Source organism: Desmodus rotundus, chromosome 12, assembly GCF_022682495.2.
Source record: "Desmodus rotundus isolate HL8 chromosome 12, HLdesRot8A.1, whole genome shotgun sequence".
Classification (NCBI taxonomy): Eukaryota; Metazoa; Chordata; class Mammalia; order Chiroptera; family Phyllostomidae; genus Desmodus; species Desmodus rotundus.
This window is the reverse complement of record NC_071398.1, coordinates 74363365-74383711: the sequence shown is the minus strand read 5'-3', so window position 1 is coordinate 74383711 and position 20347 is coordinate 74363365.

Sequence of the window (20347 nt, the reverse complement as noted above, 5' to 3'; positions counted from 1 at the left end):
GCCTCTGTTCTAGGTCAGGCTCAGTATCTGCAGTAGACAGAATAATGGTCCCCCAAGGTCCACATCTTAATTTCCACAACCTGTGACTATGTTACTTTACATAGCAAAAGGGACCTTGCAGATGAGATCAAGTTAAGGATCTTGAGATGGAGCGATCATTCTGGATTATCCAGGTGAGACCAATTTAATCACAAGGGTCTTTATGAGAGGGAAGCTAGAGGGTCTGAGTCAGAGAGGAGGTGTGATGACAGAGTGGAGTTGGTGAGTGTGTGTGCACTCCCATGCTGGGCGACAGGCCACAGCCAAGGTGTGGAGGCAGCTTCTACAAGCTGCAAAGGGCAAGAAAACAGATTCTTCTCTGAGACTGGAAGGAACACAGTTCTGTTGAAACCTTTATTTTCACCTGTAAGATACATTTCCGACTTCGGACCTCCAGTACTATAAGAGAATGAATTTGTTGTTGAAAGCCACTAAACTTGTGGTCGTTTGCTATAGCAACAACAGAAATTTAACATAGTATCTAACAACTATATGACCTAAAGCAGTCAGGTGCCACAGTGGGCCTCACATATTCCTTCTGAGAAATGAGGATGTGTGGTAGATTAAAGATGGCCACAAATCTTTGCTACTCCTCCTTTTGAGATCTGGGTTGGCCAATGGAATGTGACAAAATATTCTGGAACTTTGAAGGTTTGTAATAAGAAACCTTGCTGCTTCCTCAGAGTCCTCTCAAAATATTCTTTCGGAGCCTAGCTACCAGCCTCTGTTTTAATCCTGTCTCCTAGGCAGCTAGTTACCCTTGCTCAATCGTTCACCAAAATGCCCACCTCCATAGAGTTACTGAACCCCCCTCAGTTCCTTCAGACTCTTCAGGAAGATTCCAGGAACAAAGCTTTAGACAAGTGTCTACTGATGTACTGAACGTACAGCCCAACATTCCACCCAGGAAATAGCTTGGCTCTCCTCCTCTCTGCATCATTCCTTCCACTGGCTTCTCGAAAGAGGGCAGCCTTGGCAGCTTCCCATGGAGGTGTCACCTCAGGCTCCATCCCACCCTGTCATTTTCCTGGAAACCAGTGAGAGTCTCCTGGGGTTGGAAGGGTAGGGGGTATGGTTCAAAAGAAGGTCTGGGAATTAGAGAGCCTAGAATCTAGGAGTTGGGCTGGGACTAGGGAGGATGGACCAAGCTCCCACCTTTGTTTAGAGGAAGTTGGTGCATTCTTTACCTTCCAACTTATTTACTCCAACTTCCCTTTACCACACAGGTTTTTAGGCCATGACCTCCATGTCTGTATTTGACAAACGTAGGAACAGCATCACCATTTTCAACAATGGAATTTTCAACCTTTCCCCAAAGATACCATTCTAGTTTCAGAATAGATTTTTTACTTCCCAGCTTTCCATGTATCATGCATCTCTGCTTCCTGTCTAGGAGATGGTAGAGTCCAGCAGCTGAGATTGTGGGATCTGGAGTTAGATATACCTCTTAACAACTATACAGCCTCAGGTGAGTCACTTTACCTCTGTGAGCTTTGTCATCCTTTTCTGAAAAAGTGGAGCCAATAATTGTTCCTGCCTCATAGGGCTATTTCAGGAATTAAATAAGACAGACCACATCAAAGGCCTGGCATATAGTAAGTGCTGAAAAAATGTTAGCCATTGTTATTTAGATTCTCATTGCTTACTTAGCTGTGAATAAATCACAGCTGACTTCCTCCCTGTTTATTTATATAGAAGAAAAGAAGCTGGGGAGATTGGGAGAGGTAGTGAACAGCTTTAACCCACTACCGGCAAGGTTAGAGGGAGTGGGCTAATAAGTTCAGATGTATTCCTAAAATTGACAAAGAGACCCTGGGACTGGGGATAGGTTGTTATCCCTCTGTTCTGTCCATTTCTCTGCTCTAGTGACAGACCTTCCAGCCTCAGTCTCCTATTTCACAGGGTAGGAGAAAATTCTTCAAGGAAGGGTAAGAAAAACTGGCTTTGGAGGACTGAGGCAACATTGAAAGAAGGGGGAGAGCAAAAATACATATCCATGTGTGTCCATGTCTGTGGGCATATTTGAAAGTAGAAGGCACCTGAAAAAATGCATAACTGAATGATGGCATTAACTGAGCCAGTCACTCCCTGCTTCCAGCAATCCCCAATTTCCCTTGGAGACATGAGCCAGTGTTTTTCCGTTCATATGATCTGGTCATGCTCCCTGATATGTAACAGTAATCCCTCCCCTGCAGCCAGCCAAAGAGCCCTTTCCTTCCTTGAAATGTCAGACAGGGAGCAGGCAGTTAGGGGCCTCCCTCCTCCCCAGCAGAATATTTTCAAGTCCTTGTTTGCAGCCAATCCCAGTGGGAAGCCACTGAAGGCAGAAGGCTCCCAGGCTTCACCTCACAAACTGGCGGAGGTAGGGGGCAGGTAGAGAACTTGCCAGGACTTGGTTGGGAGGAGTGGGTGAGGCGGCTGCTTCAGACATCAAGGCAGCTGGGGCGGGGTGGGGGAGGTGCTCTCTTACCAGCAGGCACCAAAACACACTAAGTTCATGATCCATTACACCAGTGGAGGTGGCGACAGTTATAAAATTGCAAAACATTTTCCATCCCCAGTCCCTGTTCACTCTTCATTGCTAATTCTTCCAGTTTTTTATTTGCCTGAGATGAATGAATGACTAGATTCAAGAGCTTTTTTTTTTTCTGTGAAGTGTTTGGAAAATGACTGCTAGTACCACAATGACCCTCTTTCTCCTGTTTTATTTTTGTGTGTGTGTGGATTTTTTTTAGGGGAGTGGGGTTGGAATAATTTTTTTCTTCTTTTAAAAGGCACTTAAAGACTCAGATAGGTAGTACAGTGACCACCTGTCTTATATTTTCTCAGAAAACCCCACTTTTTTAAAAGTCAACTTGTTAAGTCTCTACATAAATATGGTTTTAATTTTATGAATCTTTATTCACAAACTCATGGTACACGAAGTATGTCTCTTAATTTTCTTTAATTTTTATTTTGACTTTTCATTTAATGGGGTCTAATGGATGGGGTAGACCCAGATCTGATTTTCAATATCACCTGTTTGCAGAAACCTCCTCTGAGACCTCCATCACTCGACCTGGTCTTGGTTGGTGGGGCTCTCAAACTGTGGGTCCCTTTGTTCTCACCCCATGGTCCCTTCATGGTGATGGCTCTCTGTCACTTCTCTGCCACTCAGCGATGATTCTGGAGTTCCGCCCCACGCTGGATCAAACAAGAGACCCTAGCGGGCCTTTACCCGCTTAGACCTTCTATGCAGCATTTCTTCACTGGATTGTTGCTGCCCCGAGCTGTCCCAGTATATAAGGCCCAGACCTTCTGCTCTTGGATCCTCTTATCTCCCTGGTATTCTCCCCCTCTCTGGGCCTCCTCCTGGCCAGAGTGAAGAAAGGGGTGCAAGGCTGGTTTCTCCCAAACCCATCCATGTCTATGCTCTCTTGTATCCTCCTCCAATGCTGTACATCTGAATTTTAGAAAGTATCACTCTGGACAGGGGAGGGAAGCCTTACATCTCTCTCCAAATCTCTTATCTAATCTCTATAATCTAGTCTATGGGGCAAAGCTAGGCAGAGTGATTTTTGCTCTGACGATATAACCCCACCTGGAGGCTCTAAAGAGAGAAAGGCCTGTATCTGGAGAGGACAGGCAAAGAGATGACAACAATGGGACATGAGTTAATAGTTCTAAAGTTCTCCTGCCCAGCCTGAAGACTCACAGCCTTTTCATGTGGTGACCACATGTTGGGTATTTTCTATCATAGTCCCCAATTTGAATAATTTTATGGGGTTTTTTAAAAGATTTTATTTATTTATTTTTAGAGAGAGGAAGGGAGGGAGAAAGAAAGGGAGAGGAAATATCAATGTGTGAGAGAAACATCGATTGGTTGCCTCTCACACATCCCCAACTGGGGACCTGGCCTGCAACCCAGGTATGTGCCCTGACTGGGAATTGAATCGGCTACCTTTGGTTCATAGGCCAGTGCGCAATCCACTGAGCCACACCAACCAGGGCTAAATAATTTTATTCTTTAAAAGGAGAACCTTTGATAAGTCTAAGCTAAATTTCTTTTAAACTGCATGCTTGAGCAGGGTTTTTCATATAGCTACATGAAAGGGTGCAAGTGGGGAGAGTGGGAGGACCCTGGGTAAGCCTCAGTTCACCAGAGGGTAGGATGCTAGCGGGAGCCCCAGCAAGTCCCTCTGTGCCAACTGGGCTGGAACAGGGCATTTCTCAGAAACCCTTCCAGGGAAAGGGGAGTGTCCCTGAGTACTTCAGCTCTTTAGGGACAGTGATGTGTGCTCCCTGGCTCCCCAAGCCCACCAGAGCAGCAGGCCCCTCATCCAGACAGCTGTGGTCCTCCTAGCTACCCCCATGCCTTTAACTATCACCAGTCCAAAGGCAACCCAAATCCCTGCCTCCAGCTTCACTTCTCACCTAAACCCCCCACCTATGCAGCCAGCTGCCTGCTAGACATTCCACTTGTTTTAAAGTGAGCTCATTAATTTCCCTCATAACCCTGAGCTTCCTTTGTGTTCCATATGTTGGTGTGTCATATTTCAGTCCGTCGATGGGTGTGGGGTGGTGGAGAATGTCTATGCACCTCCTGAAATTTCATGCAAGATTTTGTGTGTATATATGTTCTTCCTACACAAGGGATGATAGCCCCTTCAGATCCTGACTGAAGAGTAAAATGAGCCCTGATTTACAGAACAAGCCCCTGTCTACTTCTCTGCCTTCATCTCCTGGTACTCCCTCCCTGATGCCTGAGCACCACACCTCCCAAAGCTATGCTCCGTGGGCAGTGACTGACTGGTCCAGTTCCTGGAAAACACCATCAGTGTAAGGCACAGTTGGCAAACATAAGGCCCGCAGGCTGAATCCGGCCCTCCATCTTGTTTTATCTGGCCTGGCACCTTGTTTCTCCCTGGTGGCAGTGCCAAGCTCTCACTTAACTGGTAAGGAGTAGTTACATTTATACAGTCCTAAAATTACATTCGGCCCTTTGAAGGCAAGAGGCTGATGTGGCTCCTGGTGAAAATGAGTTTGACACTCCTGGTGTAAGGGATGCTGGTCCTTCTACCTGAAGGGTGTTTCCTACCCTCTTTGTCTACAACCTTCAGGCAGCACCTTCTCCGGCAAGTCTCCCCTGCCTGACCCAGGCATAGCTGATGAGCCCCTTTCTAGTGCTCTACCTCCATTTGGCACCCCATCATCTGGTAGGCAGTCTCTTGTACCCATGGGTGTGCCTGAGAATCCCCTGTGAGCCTTTAATAAGATGAGGATGTTCCAGGCCTGCCTTCTCCCCAGTGAATCAAAAGTATGAGGGAGGGAGTCCCCCAGGAAATTCTGAGGCACAGCCTGCATGGAGAACCAAAATCATAGGGCCTTTCTTTGTGAGCATAAACTTGATGCACCAGACCATGAACACTTCAAGGGGCAGGGATCTCATCTCAGTCAACTCTCTAATTCCCACAGCATTCAGAGCAGTGCCAATGCCTAGAAGCCAAGCAAAGCCTGATGCAGCTCACTGAGTGCCAGGCACAGGCCTCAGGGCTTTACAGGCTCTATCCCCTCAGCACCTCACACTGGCCCCTGAGACACATCAGTAATCCCATTTACAGATGAGGAAATATTTGATGAATCAATGAATGAGTCAATCATACTTTTTAGAGAACTGAATGGTTTTGATAATTCTGAATATGATTCATTTCATAAACATGACTTTTTACAGGGGTGAGAAGTGTCTCACTCTGCTCTAATCATGTCAACGAAGAGGAGAAAGAAAAAATCCGGGAACAGATCAAATTATTTTCTGGAAAAAAATACCTTCTTGGTGATGGCAGAACCAGACCTGGCTTCCAGAAACCCACTCAAGTAGTGCCAGGACAGTCCAGCCTGAGCAAACCTCTTCTCAAGTATGCAGGGGGTAGGGGTACACAGGACAGAACCATAGAGGACCACTGTGGGAAGGAGATGACATTCTTGTTGTCTGCCTCCTTCTAGTGGCCACTAGCCCCAAGTTCTAGCCTCCAGCTGCCATTTGCTCTCTTAGGAGGAAAGTGATCAGGAAAAGAATTTAAACTATAATGTTATTTATAGGAGGCAGGCCACAGTGCCCATTCAGTTACCCCTAATCTAAACAAGGCCTTCAAGGATACAGAATCCTATCTCTTACCCAGAATGTGTGGTAGGACCACTCCCAGCCAGAGGTTTGTTAAAGGGGCAATTAGGAATCAGAAAACAGTACAGAAAGGTCTGTGAATAGGATCCCAAATTGCACCAAAACCATGGTACTTGGTGACTGCTGCCTTCACTCTCTTCCCATTTTTCAAGGCCTGATTTCTCAGGGGCAACCTCCTCAAGAAGCCTTCACAAAACATGCACATCTATCTCTTCTGAGGTTCCTGTAACTCTCGGGCATCCACACCCAGTTCAGCCCCAGGGCCTTCTTCCTTCACATCAGCTAGTCCTACTTCCCCAAGGAGCTGTGAGCCTCAGACATCCAAACCTCCCTACAGGGATTTTAGAGTTGTCCCAACACTGATTTCTAGAGAAGTGATATAGCAAGACCTTAAAGGGTCCTGAACACTAGATCTTGATTTTCCAGGTTCAAATCCCAGCTCTGCTGCTGACTAACCATAAATTCATAGACAAGTTCTTTAACCTCTCTGTGGTTCAGTTTTCTCATCCATAAAATGAGGATAATAAGCTTACCCTGTAGTGCTGGTGTGTAGCGCTGGTGAGTGGATGAGTTAGTATGTGCAAAGTGCTGAGAACAGTGTCTGCCACACAGGAGGAGCTCATAATATGATGTTCTCACTAATTAAATTGATGTTATCCTCTCATGATCCTCACAACACTGGAAGATAGGTAAATCTATCTCTACTTCACAGAAGAGACTGGGCTCAGCGAAGTTAAGTGACTTACCTCAGGCAACACAGCTAATAAATGAGCACAGGGTTTCTCAAGCCAGGACTCTGAGCCCCACAGACATGAATATGGAATCCACAAACTCTGGCACCCTTCCTAGAACTCCATACTCCCTCCTCTGGTATTCCTGTGGCTTCCCTACACATTCTTGAAGCCTCCAAGAACAGTCAGCTTTCCCACACCAAAACCACCATGGGCTACAGTCCTACCTTTCTGGTCTTGGGCAGGGTGCCCTACAGGAACCACACTGGACTCTGGTGGCAGTGCTGGTGGGCGCTGTGGGTGGGTGGGAGCTACATCCCTCATCTGGCTCCCCCAAAGCCCAGCCTGCACAGGATCTGACAGATTTTTCCTTGGCAACAACCGCCCAGGCTTGGCTGACCCAGCCACCCAGACCACAGCCCAGTACAGGAGAGCCTTGTCAGAGAGGGACACCACAGACCCCCAGTCTTCACCACTGAGACAGCCTGGTAAGCCAGGCTATGCCAGGAAGGGAGCTGGGCAGGGGTCCTTAGATGGGCTGAGGAGCTAGCTCTGCATGGGAGCCAGATTTCATCTGAGAGGCAGAATGAGGCTGCACAGAATATTTGGTGGGACCCTTTAGGGCTGGCCTGAAACAGCAATGCTGCCTCATATGAGGTGTTTATATGAATGGCTGTGATGTGAATGCCCATCCCTTCAGGGTGTTCTGGGCTTTGCCAGTCACACAGTCCCTTCACAGATGTTGTCTCCTTAGATCTCGTAACCTCCCTCCGAAGTAGTTTTATCTCCATTTACAGACAAGGAACTGAAACTCAAGCTTCTGCCTCTAGTTCAAATGTCTTGCTGCTAACCTCACCACTGGGCAGACAGAGAGCTAAGCCAGGAGACCAGCAGGTCTGGGATGTGAGAGTGAGTGAGTGAGTGAGGCTGTGGGAGCTGGGTGGAGACTGGCTGGGTGCAGGCGTGGCTCAGTGCTGTGGATTGGTGCCAGGTGGGAATGCAGCCTCAGGATTGCGAGATCTTTGGATTTTTCCAGAGAAGCTGGAAATCTGGATTTTTTAAATGGGAAATTTCTCATTTTTTAATGTTGACAATTTTAGTTGAAAATGTCTAGCAGGCTAAACAAAACACATTCTTGGGCTGGTCTCGACTCCAGGCTGTGCAGACTTGGGCCAGCACATTGCCTCCAAGATGCCATGTGGGATAAGCACTAGCCTTCCTCAATTGAATAAAAACATTCAAATGCCCTTGGGGTGGGTCGTACAGGAATAAGTCAGCTCAAAGGAATGAGCAAAGAATTGTTTATTGAGTGCCTATATGTCAGACTTAGTTTTGGGATATATATTTTTTTATTTTTTAAAGATCTTATTTATTTATTACCAGAGAGAGGGAAAGAGAGGGAGAAAGAAAGGGAGAGAAACATCAATGTGCAGCTGCCTCTCATGCACCCATGACTGGGGACTTGGCCAACAACCCAGGTATATGCTGTAGCTGGGAATCGAACTGGAGTCTCTTTGGTTTGTAGGTCGGTATTCAATCCACTGAGCCACACCAGCCAGAGCATATGAGGTATAATTCAACAAAAACAGACAAAACCCCACTCTCGGGAAGCTTATATTCTAATTGGTGAGACATGCCATAAAGATAAATTTGTAAAATTTTTAGTATGTAAATAATAAGTACTAAGGAGAAAACGAAAGCAAAAATTTCAGTTTCAGACAGGGTGATTAGAGAGCTTCACTGTGCAGGTGACATGTGACGAAAACCCAGAGGGGAAGATGGAGGGAGGGAATCCTACTGATATATGCAGGATGAATGTCCAGAAAGAAGGGATAGCAAGTACACAGGCCCTGAGGCCCAGGGAGAGGATTGGGGGAGAGCAACAGAGAGTGGTTGGAAGAGAGGTGCGCAGTAGTATTAGTGGTCACAGAAGTAAGAAGAGTTGGAAGGGGGAAGCCAAAGCACCTAGAGCCTCTGGTTTTACTCTGAATGAGATTGGAAGCCATCGGAGTAACAGAATCATTCTTGCTACTGTGGGGCAAATACACTGAGAAGTAAGGAAGGAAGCAGAAGGGCCCTTTAAGAGGTGATTGAAATAATCTGGATGAGGAAACGATGGTGGCTGGGGCCAGGACGTTGGTCATGAAGGTGGTAATAAGTGATCAGATTTTGGACATATGTTCCAAGTAAACCCAGTGATGTACTAGTAAAGGTTTTTAACAACCAGTTCTTGGGGTGGGGTGGCCCCAAACACATATTCACATATTCATGGTGTAAATATTCCTAACATGGTCATTTTCAGTTACAACAGGATACAAATTGGCCTTCAAAATTCCTAAAAACTTTACAGATGACTCTTACAAGCCAATACAGGCTAGCTTCAGCACAGCATTCGGTAGAGCTAGCAGGACTTGCTAATTGATTGGATGTGAGAAGTCAGAAAAAGAGAGCAAAGAGAACTCTGAGGTTTGGGCAATTGATAAAACAGAGTTGCCATTGATTTAGATGGGGAAGAATATGATGGGATTAGGTTTGGGGGAAATACCAGAGATTTGAAGAAACCTATTATCTTTTTAAACCTCACAGACATTATTACTGTTTCATATAGTCACTATTTTTTAAAAGAGTTTATTAATTTATTTTTAGATGGGAAGGGAAGGAGAAAGAGAGAGGGAGAAACATCAAAGTGCGGTTACCTCTTGTTTGCCCCCTTCTGGGGACCGGGCGCCCAACCCAGGCATGTGCCCTGACTGGGAATTGAATCAGCGACCCTTTGCTTCACAGGCTGGCACTCAATCCACTGAGCCACAGCAGCCAGGGCCAATGTTCTTTTTATTTACCCATATATTTGTGACTTCATTTGCTCTTTGTTCTTTCTCACCTTTCACACCTTCCATCTGGGGTCATTTTATTTCTGCCTGAAGAGCAGATTGTCCTTCAGAGAAAACCAACTAGTAGCAACTCCTGTTTTGTTTGTTTGTTTTTTACTTTGTTTTTTTGTCATCTTAAAGTATCTGTTTTACTCTCATTTTTGAAGTGTATTTTCACTGAGAAATAAATTTTAGGTGGGCATGGGCAGTTATTTTCTTTCAGTATATTGAAAAAAATTTAATTTGTCCTTAATATTTTTCTTTGTGTTTTGGATTTAATAAAGTTTCACAATGATGTATCTGGCTGTGGATATTTGTTTATCCTTCTTGAGATCATTTTGTTTTCTTGTATTTGATATTTATTGTTTTTTATCAAGTCAGGGACATTATCAGCTGTTATCTGTTTACATATTGCCTCAGACACAATTTTTACCTCCTCTGTTTCTGGGACGCCAATTAAACTTATGTTGGTTCTTCTCACTCTGTCATCTGTGGATCTTAACCTTTCTTTAATATTTTTCATCCTTTTGTTCCTTTGTGCTACGTTTGGGATCATTTCTTCCATCTTCTAGTTTACTAATTCTTTCCAGGTATATCTTTTGAGCTTTTATTTTTATTAATTAAATTTATTATATGTAGAAGTTTGATTTGGTCTTTTTCCAAATGTAAATCAATTGTTTTAGTTTCTTATTAACTGCAAGTATTTCCAAGCATATCTTTTATTTCTCTAAACATAGCAATACGAAGTGTTCTGTAGTCTGTGTTTGATAAACACAAAATCTGAAGTATTTGCAGTTTTTGCTTGTCTGTTGTAGCTGTAGTTTCTTACTTATGTTACCTGTTCCCTGGTACACAGTAAGTCCTCAACATGATCAATAGGTTCTTGGAAACTGTGACTTTAAGTGAACCAATGTATAACCAAACCAATTTCACCACAGGCTAATTGATATATAAAAGAGTTAAGTTCCTAGGGCATATTTCTAGTCATAAAAACATCACCAAATTTTGACATAAATGCCCAAAACACTTCTAATATTAAACAGTGAAATAAATATGAGATATCCATACATTTAAGAAAGGTGAATAAAAACAAGTGAGATAATTATTTTCCAACTTGATTATTCCAGTTTAGGGTCGTGGGTGATTGGAGCCTCTCCCAGCAGCTCAGGGCTTAAGGTGGGACCCCACCCTGGACAAGATACCTTTCCATTGCAGAGCCACTCACACCCATTCCCAAATTCACTCAGCCTGGGACAATGTAGGCATGCCAATCCACCTCACATGCATGTCTTTGAAATGTGGGGGGAAACCAAAGTTCCCAGAGAAAATCCACACAGACGCTGAGAGAATGTGTAAACTCCACACAGATAGTGTGACCCTACCTGGGAATTGAGTTGTATTTTCTCAACAACATTATAATGAAATAATGTTGAACAAAATGGTGTTATTCAAGGACCTGCTATATTTAGTTATTTTTGGTTGCTTCTCATCATACTTGAAAAATAATTTGGTGAAATAATTTAGGCATAGGGGATGAGAGTGCCTTCTTCCATGTAAGTGTTTTTGTTTTGTATTTTGCTTTTGCCATGTACTTGTAGGGAGTAACGATCAGGAACCACTTTAAATCAAGTTCAAGTTATTTAGGTTCCCTGAACCAGACAGTGACAAGAACTCTGTCAAAATCTTCACCAAGCTGGTTCAATTTCAGTTCACCTTTATCCTCAGGGTGTGGCATGGAATTTTTCAGGGTGATGAAAATATTGTACATCTAATTGGGGTGGTGGTTACATGAGTATATACATTTCTCAAAGTTTATCAAACTGTACATTTAAAGTGGGTACATTCTACTCTATGCAAATTACGACTCAAAAAACAGGTAAATTAAAAAGTAAGAAAACAAATCTCTTGCTCCTAGTGAATAATCCTTGGTAGAGAAAGTAAAGACTAAGCACTGTTTATTGGTCGTCCCAGCCATTGTGAGTCTCAAGTCTGATTACAGGTGGGAGAGTAAAAGCCCCTGTTTATAAATGCAGTGTAAGCTTGTATAATTGTTAAGCATCTTAACAGTTTGCTTCTTTATCAGAATAAATCCAAGAGCTAAATGGAAATGGGGGTGGAGAGATTGAGGAGCTAGAAACTGTGGGATAACTCCAAAGATGCATCTTAAAGATGGCAGTCTTGTCTTACGAGAAGGGAAGGACCCAGAATGCTTGTCCCTCGTGCTCTTATGGGCAGACATTAATGGAAGAGAATGTAGGTAGAGGGACATAGAAGCGAAGAGAGAGTCAGGGTTCCGGAGAACAGAGTGGTCTCTCCTGTGCTTCCGGCAATGCTTCAGGTATAGAAAGTGTGTATGGAGGTACCAGCAAGAGCCCTCCACGGGCGGAAGGGGGCCAGCCCCACTCTTGCTGGTTCCAGTAGGGGCCTAGGGGCAGAGCTAAGCTTCCAGGTCTTCCCTTCCTCACTAACTGGTCCCCCAGCTTTTAGTGTGGGACCTTGAGGGCCCCTGTCCATGGGGTGATAAAGAAGTGTAAGACGTAGATCTTCTGTCCATGTCAGCTATGTGGCTTTTGATAAGTTCTTTAGTCTGAGTCTCAGTTTCCTTATATTTAAAGTGTGGATAGCCCTGGCCAGCATGGCTCAAGTTGGTTGCGCATCTTCCTTCAAACTGAAAGGTCATGGGTTTGATTTCTGGTCAGGGCACATGCCTGGGTTGCAGGTTCTGTCCCCAGGTCAGGGCATGTATGGAGGGCAGCTGATCAATGTTTCTCACACACATTGGTGTTTCTCATTCACATTGATGTTTCTCTCTCTATCTTTCTTCCTCTCTTCCCCTCTCTCTAAAATAAAAAATAACTTAAAAAATAACAAAGTAGGGATAAAAATTTAAGTGAAGCAATATATTAAGGCTTTTAACATATTACCTGGCACATCATAGCAATTTAATGTATAGAAATTATTGTTATTATTACTATTATTATTATTGGGACAAGACTAATACAAGCAGAACAAATGACGGATGCTATATAATTAAGAATAGTTTTAGTTGGTGTAGACCACAGCAGCCTTTAGGCTGGGATGCATAGAAGTTAATTCATCACTCATATACATGTAAATATGTATTAGGATCATACTATGTATCCTTACCTCCCCTTCACAGCACTATCCTCATTTGTGATATACTTAAATTTTTTTCATTGTATTTTTTCCATTATCATTTAGTCCCCTTATACCCATGCCCCACCCCTCCAGCAGTCACCACACTGTTGTCCACGTCCATGAGTCCTTTTTCTTTTTTTCTCAATCATTCCACCCCTCCCATCCCCACCCCTTAGCTGTCGTCTGCTCTCCATCTATGAGTCTGTCTCTATTTTGCTTATTAGTTTAGTTTGTTTATTAGATTCCACAAATGAGTGAAATCATATGGTATTTGTCTTTCTCTGACTGGATTATTTTACTTAGCATAATGTTCTCCAGGTCTATCCATGCTGTCTCAAAGAGTAAAATTCCCTTCTTTTTTACAGCTAAGTAGTATTCCATTGTGTAAATGTCCCATAGTTGTTTTATCCACTCATCTACTGATGGATACTTGGGCTGCTTCCATATCTTGACAATTGTAAATAATGCTGCTATGAACATAGACATGTTCATGTTCTTTTGGGTTGGTGTTTTGGGTTCCTTTAGTTATAGTCTCAGAAGTGAAATCACTGGGTAAAAAGACAGATCTACTTTTAATTTTTTTAGTTTCTCCATATTGCTTTCCACAGTGGCTGCACCAATATGCATTCCCACCAACATGGCAAAAGAGTTCCCCTTTCTCCACATCCTTGCCAGCACTTTTTATTTGTTGATTTATTGATGATTGCCATTCTGACAGGTGTGAAATGATAACTCATTGTGATTTCAATTTGCATTTCTCTGATTACTAGTGACATTGAGCATCTTCTCATGTCTATTGGCCATCTCATGTCTATATGTCTTCTCTGAAGAAATGTCTGTTTAGGTCCTTTGCCCATTTTTTATTTGGGTTGTTTGGTTTTTTGGTGTTGAGTTTTGGAAGTTCTTTATAAAGTTTGGATGTTAACCCCTTATCAGATGTATTGGTGAATATGTTCTCCCATTCTGTGGGCTGCCTTTTTATTTTGTTGATGTTTTCCTTTGCTGTGCAAAAACTTTTTAGTTTGATATAGTCCCATTTATTTATTTTTCTTTTGTTTGCCTTGCCTGATGAGATATATCTGAAAAAAAATATTACTACAAGCAATGTCTGAGACTTTGCTGCCTATGTTTTCTTCTATGGCTTTTATGATTTCAGGTCTAACATTTAAGTCTTTAGCCTATTTTGAATATATTCTTGCATATATATTGGTGGTGTAATAAGTTGGTCAAGTTTCATTTTTTTGCGTGTATCTGTCCAATTTCCCAACACCATTTAATGAATAAACTATCTTTAGCCCATTGTATAAGTTTGCTTCCTCTGCCAAATATTGATTGACTATAAAGGTGTGGGTTTATTTGGGGGCTCTCTATTCTGCTCCATTGATCCATGTGTCTGTTTTTATGCCAGGGCCATGCCGTTTTGATTACTATGGCCTTGTAGTATGGGCAGACTGTAGTATAGTATGGGCAGTTTAATATTAGGTAGCATGATTCTTCCACCTTTGTTCTTCTTCCTCAGGATCTTGGTTGCTCTGTGGGGCCTTTTGTGGTTCCATAAAATTTTGATATATTTGTTCTAGTTCTGTGAAATACGTCATTGTAATCTTAATAGGAATTACACTGAATCTATAGATTGCTTTGGGTAGTATGGGCATTTTAATGATGTTAATTCTTCTTATCTATGAACACAGTATGTGCTTCCACTTATGTACCATTTCTGGGGGCCTTTAGAGAAAGCAGAGCCACCACTGTCCCAGCTGCCTTCCCCCACTCCCCATACTACCTTACCAACTGCACAGCCTCTCACTGAGCCCTGGCCCACGGAGCAGACAGTCAGGGCTGCCAGCCACCTTCCAAAACATGTTTTGCCTTTTTGCCTTCATTCTGTGGCTTGGCTCAATGGGGCCTAAAAATTCCCCACACCTGGGACAGGCCAAGATGGGCTGCTCCATCGCTACTGTTTTCCAGCCGGAAAGGCCTGCTATGTCCTCAGACTGGCCTTATAAGATGGGGCAGCAGGCCCTGAGGCCACAAGATTAGCAGGGGGCAGCTTCCAAGGCCACATGGGGGAGGGGCATCAGGAGACCTTGGTGTGAAGCCTGGGGGTCCTGCTGCACAGACCCTAGTCACAGCCCTGGAGTGTATCCCAAGAAAGGGCATCCAGGATGGTCTTCTAGGCTGCCAGGAGGGGACTGGATCGAAGGGGAAGCATTTGTGCCCAGTACATTAGTTTCCAGTTCACAGCCCTCAGCCTGGAACACCCTTGGCTACATCCACTGTCAATGGATGCCAAGGCCGGCATAAACACTATAAAGGTAACGCAGTGTTTCTTGGCGAGAACATTTCATAGCAATACTCTGGACCCTTGCATGATACTATTTCATGAGCCACAACCATTAAAAGTATTTATCCTTTACTGTGTATCTTTGGGGTCAGTCATGGGTCTTAGTGCCCAGTTGTCCTGTGTGTGTATTGCCCATTTTAGACTTTCAGTCAGCTCTTAGAGCAGAAGAAAGCAAATCTGCTTGCTTGCTCCATGGAGCACTTTGAATAGGCCCCAAGGCCCACACCACCCTCCCTGGGCCCTGACTGAGAGTGGAAAACAAGGATGCACCAAGCATGGCTCCTCTTCCCACCATTAACTGGGAGAATCTGTTCTCACAGGCTCTTGGCAAATGCCAATCTGGTGGGGAGACAGCCTTGTCTGAGGAACATTCAACTTGGTGGTCTGTGAGAAGAGCCAGGCCAGATGAAGACTGCATGTAAGAGATCCAAGAACAAACTGTAGGCAAGTGAGTGTGACAGAAGGCAGGGTGCATGGAGGAGCAGACTAGCTGCTGGGATCTGCTCAGGTGGGCCACTCCCTGGAGGAAGAGTGCTTTGACACAATTTCCAGGCCCCATGGAGGGTAGCCCTACTCTCTATAGAACAAATCCTGAGGCTGGGGCAGGCATGACAGTTACAAAAGGGCATGCTGTCTCACCCTGTCCTGGCCTCAGGGCTTCAGCACACTGCCCTGTGTCACCAATTGCAGGAGGGTGGGACTTCATGCACATATTGCTGTGATACCCGTAGTAGCTCCTCTGAGCCTACCAGGCTGAGAAAAGAGAAGACTGGGGGCTGAGAATATTCTGGGCTTCACTCTTTGCCTCTGGTTGTGTCCTTTCCTTTGATAGGGAATATTCAGAAGGCTCACAGACTTGGGAGGAGGCAGGGAACGCCACGTGGCACAGCTCTGAGCAGGGTGCTCTGGCTCTGCGTAAGGCGGGGGCTGTGCATGAGAGGAAGGAGGGTTCTGCATAGCCTCACTCATGAGCTGCAGGCCAACCAGCTATTTTCCCAGACTGGGCAAGAAAAGCAGAATAAAGGAGAAATGGAAAGAAAAGACACAGAGGCTTGTGGGAGTAATGAAAGGAGTGGGTGAGCATCTGTGTCACCTGCTAGGAAAGAGATGACAGCTCTGTTATTTCAGTAAAGGCCATAGACCAGGCCTCAGGAGACCAGGTTTCCAACCCAGCTTGACACCAAGAGTGGTAAGTGCAGGAACTGAGTTATATCATATTTTATTCATTACTCCCCCACTGCACACACACACACACACACACACACACACTGTGGATTACCATATCATAGACAGCATAGACCCTGGAGGAAGGTTGCCTGGGTTTGAATCCTGGCTATGACACTTAGTGACTGTACAATACTCTGTAAAATATGGATGATAATATAGTGCCTGCTCTTGAGTTGTTATGAGGATGAAATGAGCTAATGCACTATAATATCCATTCATAGCAGGGAGCTCTACTAGGTATTAGCTACTCTGACTGCTGTTACTTATCTGCCAGGTCCTTCGTTAGGAGCTGAGTCTGTGCCTTGGACATGCTGCAATCATGTGGAGGAGGTAGACACAGAAACAAGCAGCAAGTGCATGGTGCTGTGCGAGCAGTAACAACTGGGAATAGGGAAGCTAACTCTGCCTATGGGAATCAAGGAGAGCTTCACATAGGAGGCAACATTTGATTTGGACCTTGGAGGATGGATAGGAATTCCCCAAATGGAGAATAAATTTTTTAAAAAAGGATATCTGAACCCAGACCAGACAAAAGCTTAGAGACATGAAAACCCAGGAAAACATGATCTCATAAATCTAGTTCTTGATTCTGTGGGAACTATGGAAGGAAATGAAAATGGCAGGAAAGCCAGGTCAGACTGCAGGCCCTGAAGTGTCATACTAAGGCATTTGAACTTTGTTCTGTAAATAACAAGACACTGCAGAGATTTAAGCAAGGGGGTTGCGTGATTGGGCTTGTGTTTTGGGAGATAATGCATTTGGCGGGTCAAGGAAAGTAGATTAGAAAGTGAGAGGGCTACAGGAAAACACACACACACAAGGATTTTGCAATGACTCAGGCCAACACAAAATAGAAGAAACTATTCCAGTGCTTGAGGCACACTGCCAAATTACACTGGGGCCAGAGTATAGGATACTGAATAGCAGAACTGTGCTGGTCCCCAGACTCCAAGTAGGAATCAGACTCGGCATAGGCCCTTGGGGAGCTGGAAGACCAGGCAGGTAGGAGAACAGAGGAAAACAGGGAAATAGCACCGGTCCTAGGTTAGCTATATATACTATGGGGCATGGCGCACTGGCATACACGGACAGATGGTCATCACTACCCAGCAGCTGAAGAAAAATGTTCTGTTAGCAGAGCATCCTAGAAGATGTAACACCTGGGGGAAGGAGACCCTTCTAGACAGAAGGAGCGGAAAGCACAGATGTGGAGATGTGAAATAGCTTGGAGTATTCTGGTTTGAGTGAGACAGTCACATGTTTGGGGTTCAGAGCCTGAGAAATGGGGCTAGAGACATAAGCAGGGTCAGAGCTTGGGCCACATTCTTATGATCTCAGCCAAGGGTGTGGATCCTAATCACTCACTGGGACAACCTTTAAAACTACAGAGCTCCTTCAATCAGCATCCATCAGGGTGGGGCTACAGGCATTTCTAAGAGCTCTCAACTTAATCTGAAGAACAGTGTGAACTAAGAACCATGGTCATGGGGACAGGAGCCGCTGAAATGTGACTTGGTGAGATCCATGCCTTACCAAGAGTCAGATGGTGGGTAGAGGACAGAGGAAGTGCAAGGCAGGGAGACCTGGTGAGGAACTCCAGCAGCAGTTCAGTGCCATTGTGGGAAAAAGGAGGTGCACTGCCAACCCATCAGGGAAATAGAACTGACAGAACTGGAGGAGTCCACATAGCAGGTAAGTCAGGGAGGCATTGAGAGTAACTATTTTAGGAATGAGAATCTGAGGCCTACATCAGCAGTTGTCAATAGTTTTAAGTTTGAGGATTTTCTTTTCAATGTCAAAAAAATGAATATGTGATAATAGTTAAACTTTCAAGAATAGAAAATACTTCATGACACCAAGCTACATGGATTTAGAGGGGATTATAAAGAATTTGCATTTTATTCATCACAGTAGCACAGATATACACAAACAACATCAGTGGAGGTGAGGAACCTGGATTTAAATCTTATCACCGCCATCACTAGATAGGTGACCTTGAGTGCTTTAACTGTCTGCTTCAGTCTCTCACGTGTGCAAAAGGTGCTTGAGCAGTCCCTGCTTCATGGCGTTGTGTGAGGACTAAAGAGTTGTACATGTAGAGGGCTTAGAGGAATAACTGGCAAGTAGTCAGCTTCAACAAGCTTTAGCCATTAAAGTTTCTGTTATTCAGTTAAAAGATGGTGCTTGGTGCACATGTGGATGTAAGGACCTCCAAGGTCAAGGGTGGTAGTCCCTGGTAGGGCTGCCCTGTTCCTTCCCTCCTTGACCTTGCAACCTAGGGCATAACTGAGCTCTCAAGGCCACATGTTATCATCACATGGCTGTAGCATGACTGCCTGTGTGAGGCAGGGTCATTTCCGAATAGTCTATAACAAGGAGCAGGATGATATTAGTAACTTATTAGAACTATACCTGCAACCTTGATATTAGATCCAGGTGCTGTGACTTCCAAAAGGTGATTTTTACAACATAAGAAATTAAGTGGAGTTCCAGGATAATGTGACTGGAGGGCACAAGGCACCCAGTACCTGGGGGGGACCTCACCTCGGAAGGCAGATGCCATCACTACTCAAGTGAGCCTGGCTTCTCCAGCACCTGAGGAACTCCAGAAGCAGTGCTGACCCAGCAGCTCCAGGGTGGTGTGGACCAGTCATATTGGCTGACACTGTAGCAAGACTGCTCAGATAGGCCACTGGTTGACAACCCCAAGACAGAATCATGGACAATGAACAGAGGGGATTTCAAGGTCCTCCAGTTCCATGGTGCTCACTGTGTGGCTGGCAGGACTATTCTGTTTCTTCCTTCCCTGTCTTTGCGCCTGACTTCCTCAGGTTGACAGGGGCAGACCAGTGTCACTCCCAGCCACAGATGAGGCAGGCAGTAAATGAAAGAAGCCTGTAAATTCTATGGCTTCGTTTTCCACAAGACTGAGTTCTTGAGGGTTTCTGGGTATGAGTACAGCATTTTGGCCAGAAATAAGGGGACAAGGAAGAAATGGCCCCTGGCTGGGACCAGGTCAGGGGAGAATGTGAGGTGCTGAGGGGCCTGAGCCCCTAGCAGAGTGCCAGGCCACCAGCATGTCTCCAGAGACGAAATGACAGCTCTGCAGGTTTCTGTCCTCTGCACACAGTCTTAGAAACTGTCAGAGCTGCTCAGAGAGAGGGGCCTCTCAGGGTGAAGGGCGTGGCCTGAGCATCCTGGGGAGAACTCTGACAGGGAACCACATGCACCTCCGCCCTGACCCAGACCCTGGCACTGCTGCTGCTCAACAGTGGGGAGGGGCACTGAAAAGAACTGAGATGTCGTTTCCCACTGTGCCAGTAACATGAGTGCTCAGATTCAGAAATTCAATTGGTATAGAAGTTAAATTATAGGATAATTTAACTACTGAGTTGATAGGCTGCAACAGACACCTGCCACATGCAGATGAGAGAACTGAGGCTCAGAGCGGGCAGATGGGTAGCCAAGGCCACCAGCAAGCATACGAAGGAGGCAGAGCAGAACCAGACCCAAGTTGGTGAGACTCCATGTCCAGGAGTGGGGGTGGGGGGCAACATGCCCAGATGTCCACAAGAGGGCCTGGTCAAATAAGTAAGGGGCAGAGAAAGAGCCTTGTGCACAAAAATGGAGTAACTGTCAAGATATACTACCAAGTAAAAATAAAAGTACACAGTTACTTGTAGTCATCCCTTGTATAAATAAGTCTGGCAGACGCAGAAGCTGGTGCACTGATTGTCTCCTGGAGGACACTGGGGGATGAGGGCACAAGTGAGATAGGAGACTTTTGCCAGGTGCAACCTTTTGTACCTTTTGGATT